The sequence below is a fragment of the Mytilus californianus genome, unplaced genomic scaffold (assembly GCF_021869535.1).
Source record: "Mytilus californianus isolate M0D057914Y unplaced genomic scaffold, xbMytCali1.0.p SCAF_11, whole genome shotgun sequence".
Taxonomy (NCBI): domain Eukaryota; kingdom Metazoa; phylum Mollusca; class Bivalvia; order Mytilida; family Mytilidae; genus Mytilus; species Mytilus californianus.
Genome location: NW_026262593.1, coordinates 35,861,229 through 35,867,111, shown reverse-complemented (window position 1 = coordinate 35,867,111; position 5,883 = coordinate 35,861,229). Strand labels below are relative to the sequence as shown.

The window sequence follows — 5,883 nt, the reverse complement described above, 5'->3', positions numbered from 1 at the left end:
TATCAAGTTATTTTACAATGAATTTTTAATGTTATGAATTTATAGAATATTTAAAAAACTAAAATTCTGCAAAAGGCATTTCCCCCCAAATTCATTATATAAGTGATCAATGAAACACCCATTTAGACGCTGAGTTTAAGATTTCCCATTAGTATAAAAATGAGTTGTAGAATGATTGCCAATGAGACAGATATCCACTGCAGACCAAAGTAATAGCTACCATGCTAAAAGAGAAATTTTTTAGGTAAATCTTTTATGTAAAAGCTTTATAACAAGCTCCCAAACAGCTGATAGTAAACATATTCAGCAAATTATTAATAAAATAACCCTCTCTTTTACTAAATTTCTATTTTAAATAATTTTTTTTTTTTAAATATGTTGAAAAAAAACTTGCAATAAATCTCAAATTCAAATTTAAAAAAAAACACACCTTTAAAACTACTTTAGAATTAATTTGGCAAATTCTGAAATAAAACTGCATGTTTAGGAATGCGGATGTAGAATCGAGGAAAGATTAATAGCTCTTGATTTAATTAAGACAAAAACTACAGTGGATGTGGATTTTTCTAGTATTGACCAGTTTTAAATGTATTGACAAGAGTTTTTGGTTTCAAACCATATATAATTTATTAATTATGGTTAAATTAAGTATCATGTCCTTACTAAATAGATAAAAGTTATGTTAAAAACAAATGGTAAAAAATGCAACTTTTTTTAGTTTTAAAACTTAAATATGGTATTGATACATGTACGTATCTTTGAAGACTGTATTGTATGTTGGCTTCTTGAAGTCGTTTATTTGTGTTGTTTAGTTGCTGTCAAATTGAAAAATACCCATATAATTTTCATTTAAGATTAAGCAAAGGATAATAAATAATATTGACGTTGTCTCTTGGTATTGAAGATAGTACACCAGAATTGAAGATTTCTTAATGAATTAAAAACACACATTTTATTAAAAGGTGTTCCAATTCGGGGGGAGATAATCACAAAATTGAAAACTTAATGAATTAAGAAACACTATTATATCAATTCAGGGGGAGATAATTACAGAATTTGAAGACTTCTAATTTATTAAAAAACACATTTTATCAAAATTGTTCCAATTCAAGGGGAGATAATCCCAGAATTGAAGACTTAAAGAATTAAAATAAATATTTTATCAAGATTGTTCCAATTCAGGAGGAGATAATCATATATTGAAATATGAAAATGAAAACAGAAACTTTATTCAAACAAATTATCAAATCTATTCTTATGAATCTTTAATATATATCTTGTATTTGGAATGCAATGATTATCAAATTATTTTACAATGAATTTTCAATGTTATGAATTTATAGAATATTTAAAAACTAAATATCTGCAAAAAAGTATTTCCTCCAAATTCATAATATAAGTGATCATTGATTTATACATTTAAATGCTTAATATAAGATCCCCCATTAATATAAAAATGAGATGTAGAATGATTACCAATGAGACAACTATACACCAGAGACCAAAGTTAGCTACCATGCTGAAAGAGTAATATTTTACGTAAATCTTTTTTATGTTAAAGCTTTGCAAGCTCCCAAATGGCTGATCATAAACATATTCAGCAATTTATGAATAAAATAACCTTTTCTTTTACTAAATTTCAATTTTAAATTATTATTTTCTTAATAAATATGTTGAAAAAAGCTTGCAGTTTAAATCTCAAATACGAAAAATAAAATCCCTCCTTTTTAAACCAGTTTGGAGATAATTTGGAAAATTGTGAAATAAACTGCACATAAAAGATTTGAGATATAGAATTGAGAAAAATTTAATAGCTCTGGATTTAATTAGATAATTACTACAGTGTAAATGGACTTTTCTAGTAATTGACTAGATTTAAATGTATTGACTTAAATGGACAAATTGTACGAGGACATAGTGTGGAGACAGTGCAATAAAATATTCAAATAATAGAACTAACAGGAATAGACTAAATCAACTGTAAACCAGTAAAGTGAATGATGAACTTTTATAATGATGTGACCAGTATTCATGTGGATGGACAGTGCTAGTGGGATATTATACTGATAAATCCCCCAGATTCACATCACAACCAGGTCTGAAGCTCAGTTACATGCAAAAGACAAGGTAATTTTACACAAACTACATGTTGTAGATGTTTAGTCATTTCATACTCGGACTATTATTAATGTCCTAGTTTCATATAAGCCTAATGGATTTTTTGTGTGTTCATTTAGATGTCTAGCACTATTCTTAATTCCACAACATTAAATTATACACAGGGCACCGAAAGTATACATTGATTTCGTTTTTAGTATAGAAAATATGGAGACATTTTCTAAAGGAGCAATCCCAAAAATATATCCAGAAAACATGTTTGAGTAACATGAACCCGACTAAATGGAGGGTTACCTTAAGTGCTGGGAAAAGAAAAGGAAGGTCTTGTCACCTGGTGTTAGCAGTTCCTATTCCAATGTGACAAAATTACTCAATAAATGTGGTATGATTGCCAATGAGACAACTCCACCAGAGACTTCAAATGATGTAGAAGGTTATTAACTAATGGTCACCACACAGCCTTCAACAATGAGCAACACCCATCTCTATAGCAAGCTATAAAAGACTCCTAAATGACAAATGTAAGACAATCAAATGAGAAAACTAACGGCTGGTTTATGTACAAAACAATAAATAAAAAACAAATATAAACTGTTACATGCATAAAGTAAATAGTAGAAAATCTATACTAGTACTGTACTCGAACATCAGCCTGGTAAATTAAGAAGAAATTATAAACCTGATAAGATATGTATTTACTGCTAGGATAAAATGATGAATGACTTATTTCATATATGAGAATTTTTTACTGAAACTGCAGAATAGAATCATCTTTTTTTTCAGATATCAAAGAAATTTCAAGACATGTAAATGATCTATTGACATAAGATCTAAGGAAAGTAGGACTTGGAAGTAATATATTATCAACTTTAAGGTAATTTAGTTAATACATGTAATCATATTAATGATAAAAAATTGATCTAGTTTATTGCTCTTGTTACAATTGATATCTTAAGTGTTGGTATTGGCTGTCTATCCTTCATACTGTTTTGGTTTCTGTCTTGACCAAGTTTGTTTAAAGTTTGAAATTTTGATTAACATTGATACTAGCAAGTTTTGACAACAAATATTGATACTAGCAAATTTTGACAACAAATAATTGATACTAGCAAGTTTTGACAACAAATATTGATATTAGCATATTTTGACAACAAATATTGATATTAGCAAATTTTGACAGCATTCATTGATACTAGCATGTTTTGACAGCAAACATTGATACTTAAGCAGGTTTTGACAGCAAACATTGATAGTTACTTAAGCAGGTTTTGACAGCAAACATTGATACTATTTTAAGTTTGTTAGATAATTTTAAGGAAGTAAAAATAGAAACACATGACATAAGGATTCTTAATTTGAACGTATATACAATTGTTCACATCTTTGTCATTTGAATATAATGGATAATTGTCTTACTTGTGCAATTATACCACATCTACATATTTTTTGAGTGAAAACAATGACAATTTATTGTGTTAGTAATAGAGAGATGATTAGTATACATCAATATGACAGCAACCCAATGACAAAAACCTCAAAGACGCTATAGAGGTTGTATAGTTCATTTCATAAAAGTTATTTTATCTAATATTTATTTTGAAGCCTTTTCTTTAATTTTGACTGCCTTTTTCAGCTTATACAATATGATGATGATGGAGACCTTCAGGTTAGTATAGTATTCATATTAACACTAATAAATTTGATGCATAAATAATGAGTACATGAGATGCTTTTAGATTTAATAAATTCATTGACTGCTTATGGTTGATTGATTGATTGATTGGTGATTACTTTACACCACATCAACACAAAAAAGGCTTTTATTGCAGAGAGAGCTATTTCAAATATTTTAACAAAAGATTAGTTTTATAAAAGTCAATTTACTAAAACCAAAACAAAATAACTTCTTTTGAAACATTTGTAAGGCCTCTGTGTTTTATTTGGTAACGCCATGCATGGATAAGTTATAGTGTTGGACACATCAAACATATTATTATTTTGTGAATTTAAATTTTCATGTTTTAAGTAACATTTTGTTTTCTATTTGTAGATAAATTGTGCTTCAAAATTTACTAATCAACTGATGCAGAAGAATGAATTTTGTTGATGGAGGAACTTGGAAACAATTATTTACAAAAAATATTTGTAGTATAACAATTATGTTTAAATCAAATAGAGAGAGAGAGAGAGAGTGGAATGAAGAAAAAATGTAATATCTTATTTATTTGAATTTTGTACAATTTCATGTGGCACTACTGAATACATTTCAGTTCATTTGTTATTAATATGCAAAAAATTTAAATGTGACTATATATATGTATAAAAAGTAAGTAAAACTTTGTATATTTTCGTTAGGCAATATACAAGTAATTTTTTTTTAATATTTAAATAATAAAACCTTTCATTTTCTATGAAAGGACAAACAGGGAAGAAGGGAAAAGTAGCTAATTTTATGAGCTTAAGATTGTATTCATTTATATTGTCTTGTATTGTAGAAGGTTAACTTAAGTATTCAGTATAGTACAAAATTCAAAATGGCAGGACTGCAAGTGTAGAATAATCATTATAGTTATCATCACAAATATGTTCAATCTAGATGTACAACACTTTTTTTATAAGTGTTTTTGTAAACTTTTTAACAGGAACACCAGTTGTGATGAATGGGAAGACTGGCAGGCAGAGATTAAGGGGTAAGGGGAGGGAATACCCCTGCTTATCTTTTCATAATGGTTAGTTCGCTTGGTAAAGGTTTTGTACAAATATTGTACATATCAGATGTATACATTTTGTTAAGAGAGTTGTTATTTAGAGCTCTGTAAAAAAAAAAAAAAAAAAGAAAAGAAGAAAAAAAAAAAAAAAGACTAATAATTGTAAACAGAGTTCTAGATAATAGTTGGGTGGTATAATATGTGGGTTACTATTTTTAGGTATATTTTCACTGGCATTTTTTTTTTTAGATGCATCTGATATTTTTTTGTGTATAAAATGTTTTGTTATTTTTTTTATTACAGAATTGCTTTAGTGCCTTTGTGACTAAATGAGCGTCCATTGTAATGAATAGAGAAACTAGCAGGCTGAAAATTAGGGGTAAGGGGAGGGACTACCCCTGCTTTTCTCTTTATACTGGTTAGTTCTGTCACTGCATGGAAGGCCAATAATTTAGAATATATTAGTTCTTTTATTATATATTTTTTGTTAGATATGTTATATCAGATGTATATAATGTAAGATGAAAAGTATTATTTAGAGCTCTGTAAAAAAATAAGCTTGTAAACAGTCAGGCCTAGATAATGCATTAAGTGGTTTGGTCTGATCTGGGGATTTTAAATTTTATTTACAAGTCATCATCTACAAAAATGCATCTGATATTATAATTATAAGCCCCTTCCCAATTTTGTGTCCTCCCAAATATAATGACTACAGAATAATGGGTCATGTCACCTTTATTTTATGTTTCTGATTCATTTAAATTTAATAGTCACAAAAAATGTAAAATATTATGTGTTTTACTGTTTTCAAGTAGAATTACATTAAACTAATTTCCCTGTTGGTTAGTTTATGACAATTGTCAAGTTGAAATTTCTGTAAGAAGTTAACACCCATGCTTTTTCCCTACAATGCATTAGGGTTTTTTAAGACAGGGTGCATGTTTTTCAATTTTGTCATATTCTTATGTCTTAAGTAGTAGTATAAGTTAATTGCTACATTAATCTCGTCTCGTTTTAATAAATAACAATTGCTATAAACTGTTTTTGTTTTGTTACA

At 27.7% G+C, this 5,883-nt stretch overlaps 1 long non-coding RNA gene across 1 annotated transcript; it reads left to right on the top strand.

The window, feature by feature from the left end:
* The first annotated feature begins 1,324 nt into the window (after positions 1 to 1,324).
* Positions 1,325 to 5,606, top strand: LOC127719997 (uncharacterized). Its single transcript, XR_007990575.1, has 4 exons — positions 1,325 to 2,127; positions 2,902 to 2,992; positions 3,752 to 3,784; positions 4,169 to 5,606. It is a non-coding gene; the product is annotated as an uncharacterized LOC127719997 (long non-coding RNA).
* The last annotated feature ends 277 nt before the right edge of the window (positions 5,607 to 5,883 follow it).